General features: G+C 52.3%; 1 long non-coding RNA gene across 1 annotated transcript; it reads right to left on the bottom strand.

The window, feature by feature from the left end:
* Nucleotides 1–3,499: 3,499 nt before the first annotated feature.
* Nucleotides 3,500–27,958, bottom strand: LOC133353314 (uncharacterized). Its single transcript, XR_009756357.1, has 3 exons — nt 27,580–27,958; nt 12,264–12,351; nt 3,500–8,681 (listed from the first exon to the last, which is right to left on the bottom strand). It is a non-coding gene; the product is annotated as an uncharacterized LOC133353314 (long non-coding RNA).

Genomic DNA, 27,958 nt, shown 5'->3' with positions numbered 1-27,958 from the left:
CATACTGTGTGTGGGGAGCGTTAGTTTTGTGGTTAGTACGTGGCGCTCCGAACCCGACGAGACAAAGGCGGCCGGGCGTGGTGCAGGCCACCCACCCCCTCGTGTACCGTGCCGGATTTCATAGGTTGTCGTGAACAGAACTTGCCCCTAAAGTCGGGTAAGGCTACACGGGGGATCTTTGTCTTTGTGTTGGGATAAGTGGGGTGCGGTAGTGCAGGCGGTTGGAGCGCTGCGCTACGAACCCGGCCACCCGAGTTCGCTTCCCACTCACCGCCACCACCAGTGACGATTAACTGAACCGGTCCTGGGCCTCCCGTAGGTCGACTCAGACACTTTCATAGAGAAACACTGTCACAGAGACACAGGCAGAGAAAACATGAACACATCGTTTCCTTGCACAAAACAAAGATCCCCCGTATAGCCTTAGCAGACTGTTGGGGCAAGTGCTGTTAGCGAGCACCTATGAAGGCCGGTCCAGTACATGAGGGGGTGGGTAGCCAGCACCATGCCCGGCCGCTTTTGTCTCCCTAGTGGCGATGTTTCTCATTTTGAGGCTGAGTCGACCTAGAGGACCGGTTCAGATAATATAATCGGGAATCGAACTGGGGTCGCCGGGTTTGTCGCGCAGCGCGCTAACCGCTACACCACCGCTCCCCCCTTGTCGCTCCAGACACAGACACACACACACGCACCAGACAGACAGAAACATTTAGACACACACACCTGAGCTCTGCATCTGGTCACGTGACGGTACATGCAGCTCCTTGGTGTGTGTGAGTGTGTGTGTGGGGTGTGTGTGGGTGTGTGTGGGGTGTGTGTGGGGTGTGGGTATGTGTGTGTGTGTAGCGGTTAGCGCGTACCGCTATGAACATGGCGACCCGGGTTCGATTCCCGCTCACGGCCAACACCAGTGACGATTGTCTGAACCGGTCCCGGACCTCCCCTAGGTCGACTCAGCCTCACATTAGTACCTGCTGCGGTGTGTAAACATCGTCGCTAGGGAGACAAAGGCGGTCGGGCGTGTGCCGTGCCGGCCTTCATAGGTGCTCGCTAACAGCACTTGCCCCTACAGTCTGTTAAGGCTATACGGGAGATCTTTGTCTTTGTGTGTGATGGAGTTTGATGGGGAGCGATAGTGTAGCTGTAGCGGTTATCGCGTAGCGCTTTGCACCTAGCGACAAGAGTTCGATTCCCCCTCACAGCCAACATCAGTGGCGATTATTTGAGCCGGTCCTGGGTCTCTCCTAGGTCGAGTCAGCCTCAAATGAGTACCTGGTGCCGTGTTTAAAAACATCGCCACTGGGGATACTAAGGCGGTCGGGCGTGGCGCTGGCCACCCACCCCCTCGTGTGCTGTTCTGGCCTTCATAGGTGCTCGCTAACAGCACTTGCCTCAACAGTATGCTAAGGCTATACGGGGGATCTTTGGGGGGGGGGGTGTATGGGGGGGTTAGGAGGGGGGATGGGATAAGAAGTGTGGTGGTGGTGGGTGGGGGAGGGGTGTCAGGATATTCTGCTGAATCGGCACACTGGGAGCAGGTGACCACGGCACATATCGAGTCCTGGATTCCGTTCACGACTTCCATCACGCCCCCCCCCCCAGTCTCCCTCCCCTCCCCCAACCCTGCAGCCCCTCCACTCCTCCCGATGCGGCTCCTGGGCACTCTACTCCCCCCCCCCAATTACGTGTTGATCGATATAATGATTGATCAGACTGATTGATTGGCTGACTGATGCTCGTTCTCACTGTGTGGCGCCAAGGACAGAGCAGGGGCGACGCAAAGACAAAGAGCCCCCAGCACGGACTTTCACAGGCGGTTGGGGCAAGTGCGCGTGCGTGTGTTGAACTTCTTTCGCACCGTACGTAGCCAACCGCGCTCGCAGGAGGTTCCAAGTGCTGCCAGCGAGCTCATATGGAGACCACCACCAGGTGTTCATTAAAGGCTGAGTCGACCGAGCGGGAATCGAACTCCCGCTCACCACTTCACTCCACACACAGCTCATCCGTAAAGCCCTCAACAGACTGTTGGGACAAGTGCTGTCAGCAGGCCGGCCGCCTTTGTCTCCCGAAGTGGGGATGACATTTGAGGCTAGGGGAGGACCTAAGAACTTGTTCAAGAAGATATCCGTGGCTGATGTTGACCGCGACGAGCGTAAATCGAACTCGGGTCGCCTGTGTTCGTGGCGCAGCGCAGCGCCCTAACCGCTGCACCACCGCTCTCCCCCCCACACTACACAGGACACCCCCCCACGCCTCCCCACGACACAAAACTGCCGAGTCGGCGTCTCTGGAGTCGACGAGGAATATCTGCTACTGCTGCCGCTGCTACTGCTGATGCTGCTGCCGCTTCTACTGCTGCTGCCACCGCCGACGTGGCTGCAATTAGCGCCGAGACGAGGGAAAGGTCGTCCCAGGATCGTTTGAGATATCGCTCGCCACTGATGTTAGCCGTGACCGGGAATCGAATTCAGGCGGCCCCGGTTGGAGTGCATTGCGGTAACCACTGCGCCACCGCTCTAGACGTGATTGGTGTTTCGCGATGAGCTGTACTCATCTAGCACCAGGGAGTTATTCAACTCCATTCCTCGGGACCCACGAACATGTTACCTGCGCCCGATGATGGGTAAACGCGCCCATCGTGTTGTAGAGATAATTTATCTGTCTTCAAGTAGTACTAATCGCATATCTGCATTTCTCATAAATATGCAAAATTCCTCTTGATATGCAAATTATTTTGTCAAGGCGCTCTTCGCCCCTCCATCCCAGCTTAAATAGTCGCTCCAAGCCTGGGGTGGGTCATTCAGACTCTTGTCTTCTCGACAGACCTGTTCTCCACCTGAGGACGGCTGCTTGCGTTGTGGCCGAAACGTCGTGAGAATTATTTTATTATGTTTTATTTTTATTATTTTATTATTTCCATTCTACGTGACTTTGCCGAAAGAACCAAGAAGATGAATCCCTGCAGTCACGAAAGCTTTGAATCTAAATTTGTGTATCTGTGTTCCATGCGACGTGGAGAGAGCGAATTCTCAACGTCACCTGGGCCGTGTTTAGCAATCATCAGGCTCATCTAGCGCGGAGGTGGGGGGTGGACTATGAGTGGATTGGTTTGAGACTCACATTTAAACACACACACACAAAGACCCCCCATATAGGCTTAACAGACTGTTGGAGCAAGTGCTGTTTGCGAGCACCTATGAAGGCCAGAACGGCACACGAGGTGGTGGGTGTCCAGAACCACGTCCGGCCGCCTTTGTCTCCCGCGTGACGATGCTTACACACCGCGCACCAGGTACTCATTTGAGGCTGAGTCGACCTAGAAGGAGGCTCAGGACCGGTTCAGATATTCGTCACCGATGTTGGCCGTGAGTGGGATTCGAACTCTGGTCGCCGGGTTTGTAGCGCAGCGCGCTAACCGCTACACCACCGCTCCTCACATTTAACACACGCGCACACACAAGCAAAGACGACCACAAAAAAGAGACGGGAAAGAGTTCGGTAATTTTTGTCAACAAAATAAACGTGATTTAATATCAAACCTCACAATTTAGCGTGAACCACAGACGCGAGCTCGTTGGTAGTTACCTGGGTAGTTACCTGGGTACTGAAGTTACATGGGTCCTGAAGTTACCTGGGTACTTTAGTTACCTGGGTACTTTAGTTACCTGGGTACTGAAGTTACCTGGGTACTGAAGTTACCTGGGTAGTTACCTGGGTACTGAAGTTACCTGGGTACTGAAGTTACCTGGGTAGTTACCTGGGTACTGAAGTTACCTGGATACTGTAGTTACCTGGGTAGTTACGTGGGCATCAGTGATCTGGTTCAGGAGCCCGACGCCAATGTCGAGGCCTGTTGCTGCTGGCCACGAGGAGAGGGCTTCATCAGCAGCAGAGAGAGTTCGTGTCGTGTCGCTGTTCCTCCTCCTCCTCCGTTGGAGGAGCGCAGACCCACAGTGGGTCACTCTGTGGTCTGTAGTTTCTATTACATGGCCGCATTCGCACTACTGTGGCTCGCCTTTAATGTATCTCAGTCGCTAAGTATGTATCTGTCTATGCGCCTCTACGAATCTGTCTACGTGCCTTTGGGCTTACTATTGGTCATATTAGAGTCTACGGGTCTCTATGTGGGTCTCTATGCGGGTCTATGGGTCTCTATGCGAGTCTGTGGGTCTCTATGTGAGTCTGTGGGTCTCTATGCGGGCCTATGGGTTTCTATGTGAGTCTACGGGTCTCTATGCGAGTCTGTGGGTCTCTATGCGGGCCTATGCGTCTCTATGTGAGTCTATGGGTCTCTATGCGAGTCTACGAGTCTCTATGTGAGTCTACGGGTCTCAGTGGCCTGGAGTATGCAGGCGGTGCAGTGGCACAGCCTGTACACTCGATAACCACGTCACTTGACTGAACCTTGGAGGAGCCTTCGTCTGGCTCTATGAACCTCTTGATTTGCCGCGGACCCAATCCTTTGTTTTTGTAACCTCAATCTGGCTGGACGAGGCACAGTGATGCACGATGAACACAGTGGCGAAGCGTGGCTCGTATGGGCACGACATCCCCTGCCCCCTGTCCAAATCGAGCCCCTTTAATTGCTTGGCACCTACCCCCCCCCCCCTCCTGGCCCCCTGCCCCACTCTCTCCGGTCCGTTGGCTCATAGCGCAGTTGCACCGCCCGGACACTCGATCATAATAATAATAAACTCGGGTTTCTATGATGCTTATTTTTTACCTACGTGACTTTACCGAAAAAACCTAAGAGTAGGGATTCCTCTACTTACGAACGAGTTGGTCTCCAGAGGTCTGTTCGTAAGTCGATTTGTTCTCAAGTCCAACTTCACTCCTGTCGATTCCAAACGCGTTCCACGGCGTGTACACTAAACCCGAGCAATGGCTTTAAACGTTGTATAATCTCCTGTAGATGTAGATGCCACTGGTTCTTCATGTTTCGCAGATGTAGATGGCACCACCGTCATCTATTGCGCGGCAGTTAAACTTACGACTCTCGGTCCGAACGGGCAGATGTTCGTATCTCTGAAAGTTCGTAGGTCGAATGTTCGTAAAAGTCCCTGTATTGTAAGCTTTTTAAAACGCTTCTAGAATCGCCAGCAAGCGATAGCTACGCGGCTGCTGTGAATGGCACTCGGCGTGGCCGGTCAGGTGGCGTCGTTAGCGGCCACAGGTACGGTGCAAAAGAAGTTCAACATACCTACATACATACATACGTACCAATCCACTGAGTGCTGTTCCCTCCCCGTCTTAATAGGCGCTCATGAACAGCACTCGTCTCGGTAGTCGATACGGTGCAATGAGTTTTCCTTTGCTTTGTTAACAAAAATATCAAATAACAACAATAATACAATTCATGTACCCAAGAAACCGAGTCTCAAGACCCTTTGCAGGAGGGTAGTGCTAATTCTTGGTAATGTTTGGCCGTTACATTTGAATAGTTCAGAGTGATTTGTCCGTGTAAACAATTACCCGCGAGTTTGATTTCGACAACAATAAGACGCGTTGCTTCGTGCGTTTTCTTCATCCGTCGTGCACATGCCATCATCATCATCGTCATCATCATCGTCATCGTCGTCATCGTCGTCGTCGTCATCATCGTCGTCGTTATCATCATCTTCGTCGTCATCATAATCATCATCGTCGTCGTCATCATCATCGTCGTCATCATCATCATCGTCGTCGTCGTCACCACCACCACGTGCACAACACAAACGAGTGAATCCGCGATCGAGCGCTGAGCACCATCGATAAAACACCGCGTTCGACCAAAACATTCCGCTGATCAGCGCTCACCCACTCGACGTCTTCCCCAGTTCGCCAATCTCCCTCCCCTTTAAGTTACAAACTCGTTACGCGCCGCACGCGCGCCTGACGACTGCTAAACGCATTCGCGCGCAGTTGCAATCCACGTGGCGTGGCGATTAAACACTTACACGGTTTACTCGGCGTGATCATCAACCCGCATCATGACATCAGCAGGCCCATGCCCAACACCACAACAACAATGATGATGTTGATGATGACACCCATCGTGGCGTGGCTTGGCTTGGCATGGCGTGGTATATAATGCGTAGCTCAAGCTGGTTGAAGGGGACCAAATCCGTTGGTTAGTTGATCTGGTTCCATTTTACCAGCTCCAGCAAAGCATCGATCCGGTTCCTGGGCCATTCGTTCTGCTCGACCTTCATCCGCTGTGGCGATGACCTCTTGACCCCTGCGCTCACGCCACTAGTACCAGCATCGCGACCGCACTGTCCTTACTATCGACCAACTACAAACTCAGCGCGTTCGTCAATAGCACCGCACGCGGCCTTCCAAGGAAATATATCTGTCACATGCGACGTTTCGGGCAACACGTCTTCATGGCCCAGAGGCCAGAGATATATGGTGTGTTTGTGTGAGATTGTACGCATGTGTATGAGAGTTAGCGTGTGTGTTTGTACGTGTGTATGTCTTTGTCTATGTGAGTGTGCCTGTACTTCAATGCAAGTGTGCACGTGTATACGTGTGTGTGGTAACGTGTGTGTGTGTTCGTATGTGTACGCGTTCATATGCGTGTTTTTGTAAGTAATTATACACATCTGCCACATAATGAGTAGCAATTTGCCGAGTATATACAATTAACGTATATCGCGTCATGCACAGTAATAGGCACGGTGCGTGATCACACCGGACCGAGTTTCCGTTGCACTCAATAACGAATCGGCCAAACATCCCAATGTAGCAGGAACCTCCCGCAAACGAATCTTGAGACTCAGTTCTGACGATCCTTCGTACATAGAATGCGTCAATCAGCGTAACAATCAACACGTCCCTCAACATCACCGTGCCCGAGAAGGGAAACATGCCTAGTAGGTGACATTCCAGGCAAGAGCCCTATCTGCATGTATGTTGAACTTTTTTGCACCGTACGTAGCCAACCGTGCTAATCGGAGCTGTCTGATAGATAATAAAATACATTTGCATATTCAGCACACGTCAATGATAATATAATCATTGTTATCATTATCATCCAGCTTCAGCCAACGATGATGACTGATTATTCCAGGCTCAGGTGATGCCGATGTAGGACTGGTCCCGGGATCACTCGCCACTGATGTCAGCCGTCGCTGGGACTCGAGTCCAGTGCTCCAGGTTCAGTGACGATTCACGACGATGATGATGATGACGATGCAGTCGATGATGATGACGATGATGATGATGACGATGATGACGACGATGATGACGATGATGATGACGATGATGATGATGACGATGATGACGATGATGATGATAACGAAGATGAAGATGATGACGATGTTGCAGTCGATGATGATGATGATGACGACGATGACGACGATGATGATTATGACGATGATGACGACGATGATGATGATGATGACGATGATGATGATGCAGTCGATGATTATGACGATGATGATGACGATGATGATGACGATAATGACGATGATGCAGTCGATGATGACAATTCAGTCTCAGCCATACATCGCCCAACAACCACACGTCACAAACACACGCCATAACACCAAAGACAAAGATTCCCCCCCTCCCCTATAGCCTGCACAGACTGTTGGGGCAAGTGCTGTTAGCGAGTACCTATAAAGGCCGGCACGGTTTATGAGGGGGTGGGTGGCCAGCACCACGCCCTGGCCGCCTTTATCTCCCCAGTGGCGATGTTTACACACCACACCAGGTACTAATTTGAGGCTGAGTCGACCTCGTGGAGTCCCAGGACCGGTTCAGAAAATCGTCACCGCTGTTGGCCGTGAGCGGGAATCGAACTCGGGTCGCCGGTTTCGTAGCGCTAACCACTACACCACCGCTTCCCACCATCACCACCAACATCAACACCAACCACCACTATACCCCTATACCCAACACCCACCACACTCCACAACCTCACAAACCAACTTTACACTTACTCACCTACTCACTCACCCTTCACTCACTCCCCACTCACCCTTCATTCACTCCCCACTCACCCTTCACTCACCCTTCACTTACTCACCTACTCACTCACTCACTCGCCCACGCACCCTTCACTCACCTACTCACTCACCCTTCACTCACTCTCCCTTCACTCACTCATCCTTCACTCACTCAATCACTCTCCCTTCACTCAATCACCTACTCACTCACCCTTCACTCACTCACCCTTCACTCACTCCCCACTCACCCTTCATTCACTCACCTATTCACTCTCCCTTCACTCACTCATCCACTCACTCACTCGCCCACTCACTCACCCCTTACTCACTCACCTACTCACTCACCCTTCACTCACTCACCCTTTACTCACTCACTCTCCCTTCACTCACTCACCCTTCACTCACTCGCCCACGCACCCTTCACTTACTCTCCCTTCACTCACTCATCCACTCACTCACCCACCCACCCACTCGCCCACTCACCCTTCACTCGCTCACCTACTCACTCAACCTTCACTCACTCACTCACTCGCCCACGCACCCACTCGCCCACTCACCTAGTCACTCACACTCTTTACTCACTCACTGAGCCACCTTCACTCAGCCATTCACTCACCACCCACTTACCTCACCCTATATACTCACCCATTCCTCTCTCGTCGCCTGGAGCATCGCTGCGCCGAGGGGACTCTGAGGTCTGGGGTAGGGGTGAGAGGGGCTGGTGGGGGTGGAGGGTGGGGGCATGGGGGTCTAGGGTGGGGGGGCAGACAAGACAGTTTCACAGAAATGTTAGCATTGCGAAATATTCACCACCACTACGACATTCACTCATCCAGCCGGAGACTCGTCCCACATTTACCCACTCACCCACCCCACCCCACCCACCTACCCCAACCACCTACCCCACTCACCTACTCCACTCACCTACCCCACTCACCTACTACCTCTGCCACTAAACCTCCTCCAGTCCACAATCCACGATTGTCCCGTCTGCGTGAGTGTCGCGATGACAAGTTGAGGTTTCGTCAAGGCCGGGTCAAACTGGCACCCAACATCGATACATACACCCTAATACCAACATCGATACATACACCCTGATACCAACATCGATAGACACACCCTGATATCTACATCGATACACACTCCCCGAGGAAGTGACGTGTCAATGCTCATGTGCTATGTGAAGAAGGCTCATTGCCCGAAACGTTGCCTATTAATTATAGAACGATTTGTGTGTTAAGGCCCCCACAGTGTTATTGACGGATGTGTTTCTCCCGTTGTTGCCTGTGCTGGTGCACCACTGCAGCTGCAGTAGCAGCATCGCCAAACAATATTACTTCTGTTACGATGGACATGCTGCTCTACAAGCGTGACCTCCGCCATCATCATCGTCGGTGAACCAAGTACTTCACCCCCCCCCTGTGGAGTGAGACGCTCCAGCCGATAGAAAGTCCCCCCCCCCCGCCCTCCGCCCCCTCATTGATACACCCCGCGCCACGTCACCGATCGTGATATCGAGTCTCGATCGGAAGCGGCACCCTGATACCGCTTCGTGCGAACGTCGCGCGGTTCGGTGGGGCTGACGCTACGGGGGGGGGGGGGGGCTGGGGGTCGGGGTTTAAAAGCCCCGCCCCCTCCCCCCGGGGGTGCAGGGTGGCTGTGACAATGATTGTTGCTGAGTGTGGATGGGGGGGGGGATCTCTCGTAGCCTTGAATAACAACGGCAATGTTATCGGCGGGCAGCACCCACGGTGAAAGCCGACGCGACACACGAGAGAGAGCACGGAGTGGCCAGCGCCACGCCCCCTTACCGCCTTTGTCTCCCCACTGGCGATGTTTAAGGCCGAGTCGATCTAGGGGAGGCCCAGGACCGATGTAGCCGTGACTGGGAATCGATCTCGGGTCGCCGGGTCCGTAGCACTGCGCGCTAACCGCGACACTACCACTCCCCAAACAAGACAAAGATCCCCCGTATAGCCTTCACAGACTGTTGGGGCAAGTGGTGTGAGCGAGCGGCACCGATGAAGACCGGCATGGCCGAGTCGACCTAGGGGAGGCTCAGGACTGGTTCAGATCGATTGCTCGTCCCACCGATGTCTCCGTGACTGCGAATCGAACTCGGGTCGCCGGGTCTGCAACACAGCGCACTAACCACGACACTACCGCTCCCCACGCACACACACACGTGACTCAGCTGCCTGTGACTGCGTCTTGTGAAATAATAACCCAGGCACAGCTCCCCATAATCAACGCCAGAGGCGGCAGGACACACGGCAGTGCAGTACAACACGGCGTGAGCTTGTATTGCGTATAGATGCGAGCGCCACCTCTAGACGCTCTATACAATGAGCATATCGATTTCAGATAGAGGTCATCAACAGACATGTTTCTACGTGAGTCGATGGGTCTCTGTGTAAGTCTATGGGTCTCTGTTGTGAGCCTGGGTCTCTATGTGGAATTACGGCGTTTTATGTGAGTCTAGCGACTTTATCAGTGTCTTGAAAACTGAACTCATGTGGCAGCGCAATTGAAGCGTAGTTTACTGCCACGTCCGGGTTTGGCACCTCCGTGACAATTGGCAACGTGTTGGCTGTTAGCTGTGACCTTGGATTCACTCCCCAGAAAGATCAGACCTAGTCTCCCCACCCACCCACACACCCCTCCACACACCCACCAACCCACTTACCCACTTACCCACCCAATCACCCACCCACTTATCTACTGACCCATCCACTTATACACCCCCCCCCCCCGCCCATTCATTCAACCAACCATTCAAGCTATCACCCACCAAATTACTTACCCACCAATCCGCCTACGAACCTACCCACACACTCACCCACCCACCTAGTCACTCACCAACACACTCACGCGACCACCCACCTATCAACTGACCGATGCCCCCACTCAGCCACCCACCCACCAACTCACCCCACCCACTCACCCATCGACTCAACCATCAAACCACTGACCCACCCACTCATCCACCAACTCGCTCGCCCATCCACTCACCCACCCTCCCACCCACGGACCCAACCAACCACCCACCCATACGGCCAAATGGCTTCTTAAAGAAACAGCATTAACCTTTCATTGAATATCAATGAAATCCCTAACTCGAGTCATCGCCCCGGGGAGCCTTCGTTTGCAAGTTCTACGCTCGCTGGAGCAGGGGACGCTGCGGCCAAATTGGTTTGCAACGCCCTGGCAGACAACGGGGAAATATTGCATCGGTTTGCTGACTGTGTCACTCCCCTTGCAGACAGGGGCTTCTCCGGGGATTCGCAGTGATGGGAGATGCCCGAAGATTCATCAATTAGGAGCTTAGTTGTCTGCCTGTGTGCGCGCGTGTGTTTGCGTGTGTGTGTCTGTGTGCGTGCTTGCGTGCGCCTGTGTGTGTGTTTGTCTTGGGGAGGCGGTAGTGTAGTGGTTAGCGCGCTGCGCTCTAAACCCGGCGGCCCGGGTTTGATTCCCACTCACGGCCAACACCGGTGACAATTTTTTGAACCGGTACTGGGCTTCCATTTGGTCGACTCAGCCTCGCATGGACCAGAATGGCGAAGTATGGTTAATTTCCATGACCAGCAAAGAGCTGTAAATTATATTTTACATTAATGGAACGTTGCTTTGCCCACATGAGGAATACGGGAATCGATGTATTTTAAACGATCCAATGCTCGATTAAACGGGAACAGACCGATTGCTAACGATACAAAGCTTGATCCGTGCTCGAACACATAGGCACCGTGTATTCAACATATCACAGCCATGGCTGATCCTTGTTACCCTGTTACAGCGCGCCGTCGCTAACACGAGGGCGCTGCGTTTCACCGGCGGGTCGAGTCCGCAACGGAATCGCAGCAGGGGGGCTTGCTTGGAGACCCCCCCCCGCCCCCCATTCTCACGTCGCCCCCCTCCCCAATCTGTTCCGCGTCGGCGCGTGACCACGAACACAGTGAACGCCGCCGTCGCGAGACAAATTGGGCGTCGTTAATTCGACATCGGCTACGATCAGTGGAGCTAAATGGCTAAACAAAGGGCCAGAGAGCGATGCGATGAGATATTCGGGCTCCTAATTTGAGGCTAAATGGACCTAGGGCAGGCCCAGACTCAGTTCGGATGTTCGTCACTGATGATGTTGGTCATGAGGCAGGGATTCAAACTCGGGTCATCGGGTTGCTAGCACAATGTGCAACGAAGACAAAGATCCCCCGTATAGCCTTTCACGGACTGTCGGGGCAAGTGCTGTGAGCGGGCACCTCCTGTGAGGGCAGGCACGGCACACGAGGGGGTGGGTGGCCAGCACCACGCACGCACCGGCACAACACTCACCAGAGTTTGTTGGGAAGCTGATAGAGGATGTGGTGGTGGTGGTGGTGGTGATGGTGGGGCACGGTTGTGTCCCGTCTGAAAACCTATCCTGTTCATCGGGAAATACAAAAACGTCATCACATTAATACACAGAGAGCCGTCCAGGGCAAGCCACGTGCGTGTGTGTCTGTGGTGTGCTCGCTAACAGCACTTGCCCCAACAGTCTGTTCAGGCTACACGGGGTATATTTGTCTTTGTGCACGCAACGAGTGTCAAGTGAATCGTAGTCTGCGGACAATGTCACTGATTTATGTTTAGACAACACAACGTGACCGATTCCTGATATCCACATACACGTACTATATCAGCTCGCATACACGTGGCATGTTTGTTGCTGTTGTTGATATTTGTTAGGAACAACGCTCAGAAGTTGCTAAGCGATAACCGCCAACTGTTGTTCAAAATCGGCTACCGGTTCATAGATGTCACGAGCCGGAAATCGTTTCCGAGTGGAATGTTCGAAATGGAAGAGCGTGGCCGATTTGGCACGCGCAGGCGTACAAACGGCACGGCGGGCTAAGTCACGGCGTGGTACATTCATCGCTCTCGTTTCTCCCCGGTGGCGATGTTTCTCAGTGAGAATTCTCTCCCCACTGCTGGCAGAAGAGGTCTCTACTCGAGGGAGCTCGAGGGTTTTTGGCCTACTCTTCCACGCTGATCAGACATATAGGAAGGGGTTGGGAGTACCCACACTTTACCCCACTGCGCCCCCCAAATACATACAGTCTAACAAAGACTAAGACCCCCCTTATAGCTTTAACATACTGTTGGGGCAAGTGCTGTTAGCGAGCACCTATGAAGGCCGGCACGGCACACGAGAGCGTGGTTGGCCAGCGCCACGGCCGGCCGCCTTTGTCTTCCCGGTGGCGATGTTTAGACACCGCACCAGATACTCACTTGAGGCTGAGTCGACCTCGGGGTCGCCCACGACCGGTTCGGATAATCGTCACTGGTGTAGGCCCGCTGCACTACCACTCCCCAAGCATAACAACAACAACGACCGCTATTCACCACTAAGTGGCGGTGACGTGACACCACGACGCTTGTGCCAGGCCATGTGCACGTTGAGGCCACGTCAATTGTGGAACACCCGCCGACAGGAGGTCACGGGGCAGACCCAGGTGCCACGGGTCCACTGACTGAGATGACTGAGATGACTGGCTGATGCACCACCTCCCCCGATGCACCACCTCCCCAAGCACACACACACGCACACACACACAGCACACACACACACAGCGCGGGGGGGGGGGGGGTGGGGGCGACGCGACACACGGAACCGCACGCTGACACACGCACTATGGGCATGATGTTGGAATTATCCCAAGCGCTTATGACACCCGACTCTGCACAAATAAACACGCGTTCGGGCGCTCGCTGGTCCCCCTCTGGCTTTGGTTAAACGTTAATATCGCCCGAGTTAGCGACTGCGCCTCTCGCCTGCGCTCCGCATGCAACGGGTGGGTGGCTCCGCTAGTCCCCCAAGCCAGCACAAAGGACGACTGTAAGAGTTCATTCTCTCCGTGCCGTCTATAAATAATGCCCTGCCATTATACAAGGAATGGTCGGGGGGGGGGGGGGGGCGGGACGCGGTAGCGGCGGCGCGCCCGCGGTTCGAACTAAAACTAAACTATTTTATTTTTACTAGGCGATGCCCACTGAGCTATACTACGGCTCTTTTTCAGAAGCCATCTGGCTATCACAAACGATAGCTCAACGAAGTGGGGTCTCACCAGGTGCAAATTTAAAGCGGCCGAATACTCGAGACGCACGTTTCTTAGATGTGGAAGGGAAACCCGGAGGAACCGGAGACAAATCCATGCGGCCACGGCGCGAGAGACGCGCGCAAACTTCAAATATACAGCAGCAGCAGGCATCGTCAGGGTCGGGATCGAACCGACGACCTCCCGTATACCTGGCGAGGTAGTTAACATCTCCTAGCCACCGCGATGATGATGAGAGAGACACGCAAACTCCAAATATACAGCAGCAGCAGGCATCGTCAGGGTCGGGATCGAACCCACGACCTCCCGTATACCTGGCGAGGTAGTTAACATCTCCTAGCCACCGCGATGATGATGAGAGAGACACGCAAACAGCAAATATACAGCAGCAGCAGGCATCGTCAGGGTCGGGATCGAACCCACGACCTCCCGTATACCTGGCGAGGTAGTTAACATCTCCTAGCCACCGTGATGATGATGAGAGAGACACGCAAACTCCAAATATACAGCAGCAAGCATTGTCAGGGTCGGGATCGAATCCACGACCTCCCGTATACCAGGCGAGGTAGTTAACATCTCCTAGCCACCGACAAGGGACGACCACATTGGAGCAGGAGCGACGATCAAACGACGGCAGAGGCCATCATCGCGGTGATGGAGGCCAGTCATGTCAGTGGTCATGGTGACGATGTTGATGTTGAAGCGACCTGACCACAAATTACAGCTCAACGAAGCGGCTTATCTACGCGGAAATGTATAGCAGCGTCGCAGAGGTTCGCGGTTCGAATCGGGCTGGCCTCCCTGGTGAATGCTGCGGTGTCTGTGGTGTTCGCCGTCAAGAATCTGCTCCTGCTGCGTGCCGTCTGCGTCGCTCGGGTTGGGCTCCGATGGCCCCATTCCCGTGACGCTCATTCGCAAGAGGTCAGAGGCCTTCGTGTGTGGCCAAATATTTGCAAATTTGAAAAATGACACCGCAAATTGCTCAATTGGGATTTTATGTAAGTATGCATAAAATAAATCTTTGCCCCCCCCTCTCCCGCGACTGCGAAAACTTGGCAGGACCCTCCTGAACAGAATCGGAATTTGTATTTATACCGGAGAACTCCGATGAAATATAAATCTTTTTTCACAAATGTCCAGTAGGGGTGGGTACAGGAGTCACGTGACTCAGTGAGGCTTTCATGGATGATCACGCTTGTTGATGATAATAATAATTCATACTTTGTGTGATGTGATGTGTTCGTGACCACTGATGATGATGATGGTTATATGTTTTTTTTTCACACAGATGCTGAGCAAAACCCAAAACGTCAAGCGGTCAGCAGCAAACAGCATCGTCACCAACACATTCTGACAATTGAGCAAGGTTATAATTGTAAGAGCTGGGGAAAAGAGATGATGATGATGGGAAGGTATTCTTGATGGTGATGCTGACGCTGAGGATGTCAGAGATCATGACTGTGATGATGATCACGATGATAAGGGTGAGGGTGATGCTGCTGCTGATGATGATTTTGAGCACGATGTTGCTGCTGATCATTGCCATGCATCTGATGACGATGATCATCAGTTTTATGACTGTGTTGATTCTGCTGCTGATGGTGATGATTATGCTGCTTGCACTGTTGACCATGATATAAACAGATTATGCTGTTGCTGATTATGATGATGCCGACAGTGATGATTTCCACCAAGATCATTCAAGATGACCTTTAATCCCAACTCTCTTCTGGCTATCATTCCACTATACACCCACCCACCCAACTACACCCACCCACCCACTCACCCCCACTCACCCCCCACTCACCCCACTTACTCACCCTACTCCCACTCATTCCCCCACTAGGCCTGTGCTCAGCACGTTTGGCTATGTACGGCGCGAAAGAAGTTCAACTTACATACTTGCATTCATCACGCACCACACACACCCGAATCAATGAACTCACACATTCAGCCACCCACGCCTCCCCACTCACCCCACTCCACCACCCACACTCACCCTTTCTCACCACCCACACTCACCCCCACACCGCCATCTATTCACCCCTTCCGCACCACGCGGACTCAGCAGAGAACCCGCCCATTCTGACACCCCCTGTCTCACCCCACATTCACCCCACACCACCACCACTCACCCCCCTCGTCTCTCATTGCACCATCGTTCATCTATCTCCGCGTGTCGCAAGAGACACGGGCCGGGTAGAGCGCGTGGCGTGAAGGGGGCGACTCGCGCAGCACACACAGAGACACACACACACAGAGACACACACACTCACACACAGAGACACACACACTCACACACAGAGACACACACACTCACACACAGAGACACACACACTCACACACAGAGACACACACAGACACACACTCACACACAGAGACACACACACTCACACACAGAGACACACACAGACACACACTCACACACAGAGACACACACACTCACACAGAGACACACACACAGAGACACACACCTTCACACACAGAGACACACACACTCACACACAGAGACACACACTCTCACACACAGAGACACACACACTCACACACATAGACACACAAACACACACTTATACACAGAGACACACACACTCACACACATAGACACACAGACACACTCTCACACACACAGACACACACTCACACACATAGACACACAAACACACCCTCACACACAGAGACACACACACACAGAGACACACACCCTCACACACAGAGACACACACACTCACACACAGAGACACACACACTAACACACAGAGACACACACTCACACACAGAGACACACACTCACACACAGAGACACACACTCACACAGACACACACAGAGACACACACACTCACACACAGAGACACACACTCTCACATACACTCACACACCGAGACACACACAGACACACACTCTAACACACCGAGAAACACACAGACACACACTCTAACACACCGAGACACACACAGACACACACTTACATACAGAGACACACACTCACAGAGAGACGCACTCACAGAGACACACTCATACACACAGACAAAAAAAGATCCCCATATAACAGACTGTTGGTGCAAGTGGGCTGAACGAGCACCTATGAAGACTAGAACGGCACACGAGGGGGTGGGTGGCCAGCCCCACTCCCGACCGCCTTTGTCTCCCCAGTGGCGATGTTTACACACCGCACCAGGTACTCATGAGGTCGAATCGACCTGGGCGAGGAGGCCCAGGACCGATTCAGATCATCGTCGCTGGTATTGGCCGTGAGCAGAAATCGAACTCGCTTCGCCGGGTTCGTAGTGCGGAGCGCTAACCGCTACACTATCGCGTCTCACTCACACTGGCACGCAAACACACACACACAACAGACATACGCAGAGACAGAGGGACGCGTTACACCTGGAGCGGACAATGCGTCACCGCCACCTGAGGTCAGAGTGACCTGGGAAGGCGCTATGGATGAGAGACACCTCGGGTCAGAGTGAAATGAGAGCATCCATCAGAGCGACCTGGGGTCATGGGCCAGCGAGACGCGGGGTCACCACGACTCCGTGTGGCCGAGGAAAAGGGGTCAGGGGTCAGGGAAACCCCTTGTTTCGGGGTGACGGGCACGCAGGGCCACGTGTGTCAGAGCGACGCCTGGTCGCGGGTGACTTTGTAACACGGGACAGAGAGTCGGTGGGAGTCATCAGTAACCGAGGTGACAAGTCAAGAGTGTCCTGGGGTCACGGGGATTCCTCGTCTGCTCCCTCATACCACGGCTCGGACTCTCCGGGCCTCACCGACGCCGCTGCTCGACGGCACGTGCCAGCCGCTAGCCACTTCCTCGCATTACGCAGCAGCACGGAGCGGGAATTCAACGAAACCGGTTTGATTTCGATTTAAAGCTTTCGTGATTGCAGGGATTCATCTTCTTGGTTCTTTCGGTAAAGTCGCGTAGAAGTGAAGTAATAAAATAATACAAATATAACATAATAAAATAATATTATAAAAAAAATAAAACATAATAAAATTATTATATTACTATGTTTTATTTTTATTATTTTATTATTTCCCTTCTACGTGACTTTACCGAAAGAACCAAGAAGATGAAACGGGTTTGCTCCTAGATTTGAAGCTTTCGTGACTGCAAGGATTCATACTCTTTGGTTTTGTTCGGTAAAGTCACGTAGGTAAAAAATAAAATGAATGAAAACGACTAAATTAAATCACGACGTTTCGGGTGCAACACCTGCGTCCTTCTTCAGGTGGGGACAACGTAGCGAAACGGGTTTGCTCGGTGAGAAGGGTGGCGCACGTTCCCCGTGCCTGTGTCTGTCTGTGAGTCTCGACGCTTGCTCCGACCAATCCAGTCCATCGCCAATGCGCGCCGACCCCGCACAGACTGAGATGCTATTTGGGGTATCGGCAGCACGGGTGTGAGTCTGTTGGAGAGCCGGCTCGCACTCCACGACGGATCTCAAACATCTCTGGGGTCCTCTTGAGCTTGAGATCACCAAACTGTGCGTGGGGCTACAAGCGAAACGTCTGTCAGAGCTCGCAAGCTCAGCAACGTTTTTTGAGCCTGTATAGTAGCGCTTGTATGGGCGACTGGCGCGCATCGCGGTTGTACTTGTATATGTGTCTATCTATGTGTCTCTCTGTCTATCTGTCGGTCTGTCTATGTGTCTATGTGTCTCTGTGTCTCTCTGTCTCTCTGTCTATGTGTCTCTCTGTGTATCTGTCTCTCTGTCTATGTGTCTATGTGTCTCTATGTCGAGGTGTCTATGTGTCTCTGTGTCTTTGTGTCTCTCTGTCTCTCTGTCTATGTGTCTATCTGTCTATCTGTCTGTCTGTCTCTGTGTCTATGTGTCTCTGTCTATCTATTTGTCTATGTGTCTCTGTGTCTCTGTGTCTGTCTCTGTGTCTCTGTGTCTATGTGTCTCTGTGTCTATCTATGTGTCTCTCTGTCTATCTATCTGTCTATGTGTCTCTGTGTCTGTCTGTGTGTCTATGTGTCTCTGTATCTATGTGACTGGGTGTCTATGTCTGTGTATGTCTCTCTCTGTCTGTCTATCTGTCTCTGTGTCTGTGTCTCTGTGTCTACGTGTCTGTCTATGTGCACTCTACAGCTGTCTGTCATACCCATTGCTGAATGAAAGCCCCCACCACCCGCCCCTCCCCGCGCCTTCACGGGCGTGGGAGAGGGGGTTATTTGACCATACTTCACCACGCTGGTCAGAGCGGTTTAGCGAAGGTGGTCATCGCACGCGTGGTGGGGTGGTTGGGGGTGGACATAGAAGTGCGCTACAACAATGGACCGTGCCGCACTGCCCTCTGCTGCTTGCATGCACGTTGAACTTCTTTCTTGCCGTACGTGGCCAACCGCACGAATCAGAAGTGCGGGGGAAGAAAAACAACCTTAAAGCCAAACGGCATATTCATTGGTTCTTTCGGTAAAGTCACGTCGAAGGGAAATAATAAAATAATAAAAATAAAACATAACAAAATAAAATTCTCACGACGTTTCGGCCACAACGCAAGCAGCCGTCCTCAGGTGAAGAACAGAGCTGTCGGAAAGACAGCGTCCAAATGAACACTGCTAAGCTTGGCAGTGTATTTTAACGTCGTGAGAATTTTATTTTATTATGTTTTATTTTTATTGTTTCGGTAAAGTCACGTAGATAGAAACAAAAATCATCAAAAATAATCAAGTGACCAAAAATTAAATAAATAAACGACATTTCGACCACAACACAAGCGGTCGTCATCAGGAAAAAGGGGATTAGCCTCTAAAGGCAAATTGTTTATAAAGGTTTAGAGATTGTGTCAGCAGCATGGGCCCCACCCACCCACCTCATCATGAGCCATGTTTAATCCACTGCTGGATGAACGTCGTGCCCAAGCTTCCACCGCCTCTCATCACGATCCCGTAATTGTATATTAATAATAACAGCAGTTACCTGCATGCTCCAAGCACTTGAGCTAATTTCATCGCTCCATCTCGATGGTCCAATTTCGGACGTGTTCCCCCCCTCTGTCTCCCCGCCCCCCCTCTCTCTCCTCGCCCCCCCTCCCTCCCACCCCGCCCCCCCTCTCTCGCACCCCTCCCCCTCCCCCCATCTCTCCCCCATCTTCACCACAGGCGCGTTATCTTCTCTTCTTCGCGGCGGCAGTGACGGGCGAGCGACGATTCTGCCCCGGAGCCAAACATACATACTTCTTTACATTCCATAGCAGCGAGCTCTCATATGGGCATATAAAGAAGTACGTGAACTTGACTGGGCCAAGAGTTGCGCGCCATCTGGTGACCTCCGTCGATCCCCTTGCAAGGTGACTGCGGTGGAGTCTGCGAGACGCTGCACACCAGGGCCTTGGGGAGACACTGGGTTGCGTATTGATGGAGGGGCGAATTGGACGTTCAATAAACGTCTCGAGCACACTTTCTGGGAGGCTCAACCGGGACACGTGGTGCGCTGGCGGTGCATAGTTCCCCCCTCCCCTCCATCCCCCCCCTCCACCCCCCCCCCTCCCTCCACCCCCCCCCTCCCTCCACCCCCCCCTCCCTCCATCCCCCCCCTCCCTCCATCCCCCCCCTCCCTCCATCCCCCCCCTCCCTCCATCCCCTCCCTCCATCCCCCCCCTCCCTCCATCCCCCCCCTCCCTCCACCCCCCCCCTCCCTCCACCCCCCCCCCCCCCTCCATCCACCCCCCTCCCTCCATCCCCCCACCCCCCTCCCCTCCCCCACCCCCCTCCCCTCCCCCACCCCCCTCCCCTGTGTTTGCAGCACCGGTCACCGGAATAAATAGCGAGAGAGAAAACCGGTTAGTACCGGTTAGTACCGGTTCGCCGCACATGTCGACGCTGCAGCGCGTTACGAGTCTGTCCGCAGCGGCGCGGTGGGGACCATCACACGCGCGGCACTTGAGCCCCGCGTGTGAGTTTCGGCCGGTTGCGATCAACTCCGAAACAAATTTAGAGGACGAATTACCGGTTTGGCGGTTCATGACTTTGGCCAAACCGATCAACCGTTCGTGAAAACGGTTACCGGTTTAGCCGTTTAGTGGCGAACACACTCGTAGGCTTTGGCCCAACGCGAGGCGTGTTCCGTGTTGAGTCAAGGGCGTGGGACGTCACGCGGGGAACATCACTAACCGAATTGGCAAGTACCGATTTGTCTTCAGACAGACCTGGTTGAAACGAAGTCCTGGCCAGCTTCAAATCCTGCTTAGCCTCTTAGGTGAGACGAGATCGGGCCCCAGTCTGGTCGAATTGTTCCAAGGGCACGTCACGCCTGCCATCCGGCCAGCCCTGTGGAGGCAGCAGCGAGGGGGTTGGTGTATCACCGCACACGCACAGATGGCGTGGAACTCCCTTCCCGTGAGCGTGGAAGAGGAGCCGTATTCCCTGGCTCGTTGGCAGATTACCGTCAGGCTAGAAGCGTGGTCTCCATCGGTTACACCTGTGTGGGTTTTCTCCAGGTGCTCCTCCCACTCGTTAATTGGCCGATTACAACCTTAATCGTAGAGAACCGCAGAGCTCGGGGCAATTGTTGGCCGCGTGGCTGCTGCTGCTGCTGCCTCCCCGTTCCTCGTCTGTGGTTCCTCCTTCTGACGCTTCTGAGTCGCCCCCCACTCTCTCTCCATCTCCCTCTACGACTGCGAGCGAATTCAGCGCAGCACTAGTGGCGGCGCGTTACGAATCTAAATTTCGATTTAAAGCTTTCGTGACTGCAGGGATTCATCCTCTTGGTTCTTTCGGTAAAGTCACGTAGAAGGGAAGTAATAAAATAATACAAATAAAACATAATAAAATAATTCTCACGACGTTTCAGCCACAACGCTCCAACCCAGCTTAAATATACGCTCCAAGCTTGGTGGTGTTTCATTCTTCACCTGAGGACGGCTGCTTGCGTTGTGGCCGAAACGTCGTGAGAATTATTTTATTATGTTTTATTTTTATTATTTTATTACTTCCCTTCTACGTGACTTTACCGAAAGAACCAAGAAGATGAATCTAAATGTATTGTTTTATATATATTGTTGTTGTTGTTAATGCCAATATATGACCCTTGAATCACGTGAATTCGTGATAGGGTTGGGGTTGGGGAGCTGTCGGGGGAAACGCGTCGATGTGTGTCAGCACGTGGTTCACAAAACCACGGCTTCTGCCTTCGTCTGGCCCGCGAGCCCTCAGAGCAACGCGAACTCACGAACCAGGAGAGATCGGAGTGGGTGTGGTGGTGGTGGTGGGGTGGGTGGATTTGAGTGAGTGTGGTGGTGGCGGTGGTGATGGAAATAATCATGTGTAGCCCGTTGTCAATCCACTGCTGGATGAAGGCCTCTCCGCACGGTCGCTCGTGGGGGTTGTTTGACCATACTTCACCACGCTGGTCAACACGGGTTGCTGATATGGGGGCGGGGGGGTAGGTGAGTGAACGAGTGAGTATATAGATGGGTGGGTGAGTGGAGTGGGTGAGTTATGGATGGGTGGGCTGGGTTTGAGTGTGTGAGTGAGAGGGTGAATCAATGGGTGGGTGCGTGAGCGACTAGGTGGGTGGGTTTTGAGTATGTGTGTGTATTTGTGAGTGTGTATGTGCGTGTATTTGCGTATGTGTGTGTATTTGTGAGTGTGTATGTATGTATGTGTGTATGTGTGAGTATGTGAGTATGTGTGTGTGTGTATTTGTGAGTATGTGAGTATGTGTGTATATGTGAGTATGTGAGAGTGTGCGTGTATTTGTGAGTGTCTATGTGTGTGTATGTGAGTGTCTGTGTGTGTGTATATTTGTCAGTGTGTATGTATGTGTGTATTTGTGAGTATGTGAGAGTGTGTGTATTTGTGAGTGTCTATGTGTGTGTGTATGTGAGTGTGTATGTATGTGTGTATGTGAGTGTGTATCTGTGTGTGTGTGTATTTGTGAGTATGTGAGAGTGTGTGTGTATGTATGTGAGTGTGTATGTGAGTGTGTATGTATGTGTGCATGTGAGTGTGTATCTGTGTGTGTGTGTATTTGTGAGTGGGGAGGGGTTGTTTGCGCACTGCGCTCCGATGGAGTTCAATTCCTGACCATCTACAGCAGCGCTGGCACGCGCTATCTGAACCTGTACTGGGTCGCCTCTAGGTCTACGCAACCTTAAATTGGCGTAGCTGCTCACTACCCTACCCCATCGGGTGCCGTGTTAGCCTTAATAGGTGATCGCTAACAGCACTTGGCCCACTAGTCTGCCCAGCCTTTCGGGAGGGTTTCAGTCTTTGTATATGTGTGCATCTGTTTGTATGTCTATAATAATTAATAATTTCCAGCCCTGGCAGTCCAAGGCAGTCCAAAATTGGATGAATGAAGGCCTCCCCGCACGTCATGTTAGTCATGGGGGGGGGGGGGGTGGTGGTGGGTTTGACCATACTTCACCACGTTGGTAAGTTGCGAGTTGGTGACGGGAGAGGCCTTGCCGTTGATATGTGAGCTGTGGTCAGGAATAGAACTCAGAACGGCGGGGTTCATAGCGCAGTGTGCTAACCAACGTACCACCGCTCCCCGTGTGCACATATCTGAGTGTGTGTGCGCATCTGAGTGTATGTGTGTGTATCTAGATCATCTGTTTTTCCGACACGTTACATCACGCAGGATAAGCAATTCTGTCTCAAAAACGTATCGGGTATACATAATTATGTAACACGACTTTCGCCTTCTTTGTGTCTTTCGGTTAAGTCACGGAGATAGGTTCAAATTAATAAAAATAAAATAAGCAAAAAACAACGACGTTTCGATCACAACACAAGCGATCGTCACCTGATAATTTGAACCTATCTACGTTACTTTACCGAAAGACCCAAAAAATATGAATTCCTGCAGTCACGAAAGCTTTAAGTCAAGATTTAATGGTGTTTGTCCCGGAAGTAGTAAGTGTTATTTTCTAATAGATTTTCCCTAAAAAGCATAGAAAATGGCTATTATTCCACACAAACTTTGATTTTGTGACCAGGACTTTATGTAAAGGAATGACACAAATGCACACCACGTTTTTTCATTGAAAATATGTACATTTCAAAATATCACTGTCCTGGTCACAAAAGCAAAGTTTGTGGAGTATAATAGCCACTTTCTGTACTTTTGAGGCATAAGCAATAAAAAAAAACACTTACTACCAGGGACAAAAAACTATTTTCGTTACACATTTAATCATTCAAATATTATATTTAAAAACAACATTCAAACTCGTATTCAAATATCTAAGTATATTGCACGTATAGAATGCTCACCGAGGACTTTGTGTGTATCTTCAAGGCTAAACGACAAATATCTTGGGGAGGTGAGAGTTGTGTGTGTGGGGGGGGGGGGGTAGAGATACGCAACCATCGTGGAGATGGAACGGTGGAACGGGCTTGCGGTGCCAGGTGCTCCAGATTCATCGAGATGGATAACTGTCACATCGGGATACCGTGAGAGATTGGAAGCGTTCATCTAGCAGTGGATAGACCATGCTTGATGATGATGATGAAGCGTCGAGATACATTTGCGAAGAGTTAAGTGTGGTGCCCACTGTGCACGTGATTTCGGAAGTCAACTTATTTTGCAGAATCCTGCATTTCAGACATTTTTTGGCGACAAATTTAGCCCATCAGCCAAGAGGCTTTGGTGGTCAGTATCACCCATGGGCAGCGTCACCCATGGCCAGTGTCTCCCATGGGCAGCGTCACCCATGGCCAGTGTCTCCCATGGGCAGTGTCTCCCATGGGCAGTGTCACCCATGGGCAGTGTCACCCATGGGCAGTATCACCCATGGGCAGTATCACCCATGGGCAGTGTCACCCATGGGCAGTGTCACCCATGGGCAGTATCACCCATGGGCAGCGTCACCCATGGGCAGTGTCTCCCATGGGCAGTGTCACCCATGGGCAGTGTCACCCATGGGCAGTATCTCCCATGGGCAGCGTCACCCATGGGCAGTGTCTCCCATGGGCAGTGTCTCCCATGGGCAGTGTCACCCATGGGCAGTGTCACCCATGGGCAGTATCTCCCATGGGCAGTGTCTCCCATGGGCAGTGTCACCCATGGGCAGTGTCACCCATGGGCAGTATCTCCCATGGGCAGTGTCACCCATGGGCAGTGTCACCCATGGGCAGTATCACCCATAGGCAGGAAACCTCGTGTAAGTTCCGTTTGCTGTATAGATACTCTTGCTAATTAATTGTCATCTTCCTGTCAGTTAAATTTGTTTTCCCAAAATGATAGCTACCGCCAATGACCTCTATCTCGTACACAGCAATCACCGTGACCTTGGCATCATATATAGGTATAATTTCCTGATATAATTATTGCAGAACATCATTTGTCGCATTTGCCCCCCTCGGTGATACCTATGCGCATGTGTTACCGTATTATTAGAACTAGAAGACGTTCTGGAAAGTGAGACGCATCCCCAAACGTGTGCCCGGTGTCAATAAAGTTCTTCAAATTCGGTCACACACAAAGACGAAGATCCCCCGTATAGCCTTAGCAGACTGTTGGGGCAAGTGCTTCTAGCGAGCACCTATGAAAGCCGGCACGGCACACGAGGGGGTGGGTGGCCAGCACTACGCCCGGTCGCCTTTGTCTCCCAAGTGGCGATGTTTACACACCGCACCAGGAACTCATTTGAGGCTGAGCGGACCTATAGGAGGCCCACGACCGGTTTATATAATCGTCATTGGTGTTGGCGCGTGATCGGGAATCGAACTCGGGTCGCCGGCTTCGTAGCTCCCCTACACACACACACGGCTACCGGATTATAGGATGCGTTTGGTAATCGGGAGAATACGGCAATCGTATTCCGGGCGGGGACGTGCGCGTTTTGAGTGCGAGTGGGTAGCGGAGTGTGTAGGGGTGAAGTGTTGGGAAGAACACGCAGATTCAATTAATTCACGTGCGTTTCGATATTAATTAACTTTTAAGATTCATAGCCAGAGGCAACACAAACAAATTATTTTAACATCCAAATTGGATCGTCACGGTTAGTTGTAACTTGCACTTTCAATCAGAGAAAGTTGAATAATTCGCAAATTATTATCACGAACGGACAGAGTTTTCCCCCCATTAACTTTTGCAGGTACAGTTATTAGATCTATCTAAACATATGAAATCCCATTAGGGAATGAGATAATTGTTTTTTTTATCTCACAACGTTGGTGAACCGCTCCAATGTTCATCGTGACATCGTTTACGGCCCTCTCTGTTAATCACAGCGGGCGAACGCTGCTGCGGCTGAATGCGCTATACACGACAACAGCAGGTCGCGTTGTTACCCATTCTCTTTCGCTTTTTGTTTCGCGATTATTTCAACGCCGACTCGATAATATTCATCCCCGGCCACCCTCTTGATTCCAGGGCAAGGTCACGACACTTGTTTGGCACCTCGGCACCACACGCTGTGACTTTTATGCACCGCTTTGAATAAAATGTGAAAATTGGCCACGTGGGTGTATTCTTTTTTCCTTCCCGTCTCTCTTCGTTGGTGGACGATGTGATGTGGAGTTTGACAGCTGGGGATTTGAGAGAGAGATGAAGGAATAACTCGTGGCGAGTGCTGGCTAAACATCGAGAGAGTTTATGCACAGACTCATACAGAGACTAAAGACAATTTCAGCCGCGGTGGTATAACGATCGGTAGTAGGTCATGCGATGTGTACGATATTAATTATTGACAGCCCTCTTTGTCAAAATCCACTGCCGGATTGACCTTCCCACACGCCGTGTCGATAATTGGCAGGTTTGTTTGACCATACTTCACCACGCTGGTCAATGCGGCTTGGTGAAGAGGAGGGCAGGTCGTCCCAGGATCGGTTGAGATATTGCTCACCAATGATGTTAGCCGTGGCCGGGTATTGAACTAAGGATTTCGGGTTGTTAGCGCGATGCACTAACCACTGCGCCACCGCTCTACAACATAATACGCGTTTATACATTCACTAAGGTGTGCATTTATTAACAATGAGACGGGTGTAAATTAAGCCTCGGGTGACACGTGTAAGATACAATCGTCCAAAGTTACGCAAACATCAGACGGGAGTTCGGCGTTATAAACATTTCAATCACACGAGAGTGAAGCAGCGGAGCCTGGTGTAGAATCTCGATGCGCTCTGAGCGAGCCTCAGGAGAGTGGCATCTCTCAGCGGGGGCCACACCCTGCTGATGAGAGCCACATAACCAAAAACAAAACCTTCCCATTAAGTGCGTCTGCACCAAAAAAAAAGATGTTTTACGCAACATTCTGCTGGACGACACGTTTGGTTCAGTCGGTTCCAGAGTTGATGTCGTGGAGATTTCCATTTCTTCGTCAAATTGCCACTGATGGCGTGCGGGGGGGTTGCGGGGAGGAGGAGGGGTGGGGGAAGGCTCTCACACAGCAGTGGATTGACAAAGGTCATTGCGTACACGCGCATCATACTTTGTGCCTGCTAGAACGATGACACACCGACCCTTTTGGCTGAATCCCGACAACGACGATGTTAAGTCTGGGGCATGGGGAACACAGTTTTGGCTGCGCGTCGGATCGGCAAGTCCGGACGAGCTTCGTGGGGGTGGGGGGGTGTTGGTGCTTGTACCTCGGGGTTGGCAGCGCGACTCTGCGTGAAGGGTTGCCCGCCCGGGTGGCCGCTTCTTCAAGGCCACTGCGGAGTCGAGCCGCTGGCGAGCTGCTGACCGCCCGACTCGCGTTCCGGGTTTGGTATCCGCATCGTCGCAGCCGTCGCGGCCGCCACTTGCGTGGGGGTCTCGGTTGTGGGGGTCTTCATCAGCAGCAGCAGCAGCGGAGGCAGCAGCATCTTCGAACGGGGAACTTCTTCTTCTTCGTGGAGGGGCGATGCGGCTGTGCCGTGGAGGCTCAACCGAACAGCGGCCAAGTGTTCGGCTCCGTCACTTTGTTTTCGCACGTGTGAGTGTGTGCGAGAGAGCGCGCGCGTGTGAGTGTGCTTCGGACGCTCT

The sequence above is a fragment of the Lethenteron reissneri genome, chromosome 43, assembly GCF_015708825.2.
Source record: "Lethenteron reissneri isolate LAM-NWPU_2019-01 chromosome 43, ASM1570882v1, whole genome shotgun sequence".
Classification (NCBI taxonomy): domain Eukaryota; kingdom Metazoa; phylum Chordata; class Hyperoartia; order Petromyzontiformes; family Petromyzontidae; genus Lethenteron; species Lethenteron reissneri.
Note: the sequence above shows the minus strand (reverse complement) of the source record. Positions and strands in the feature narration are given on the sequence as shown.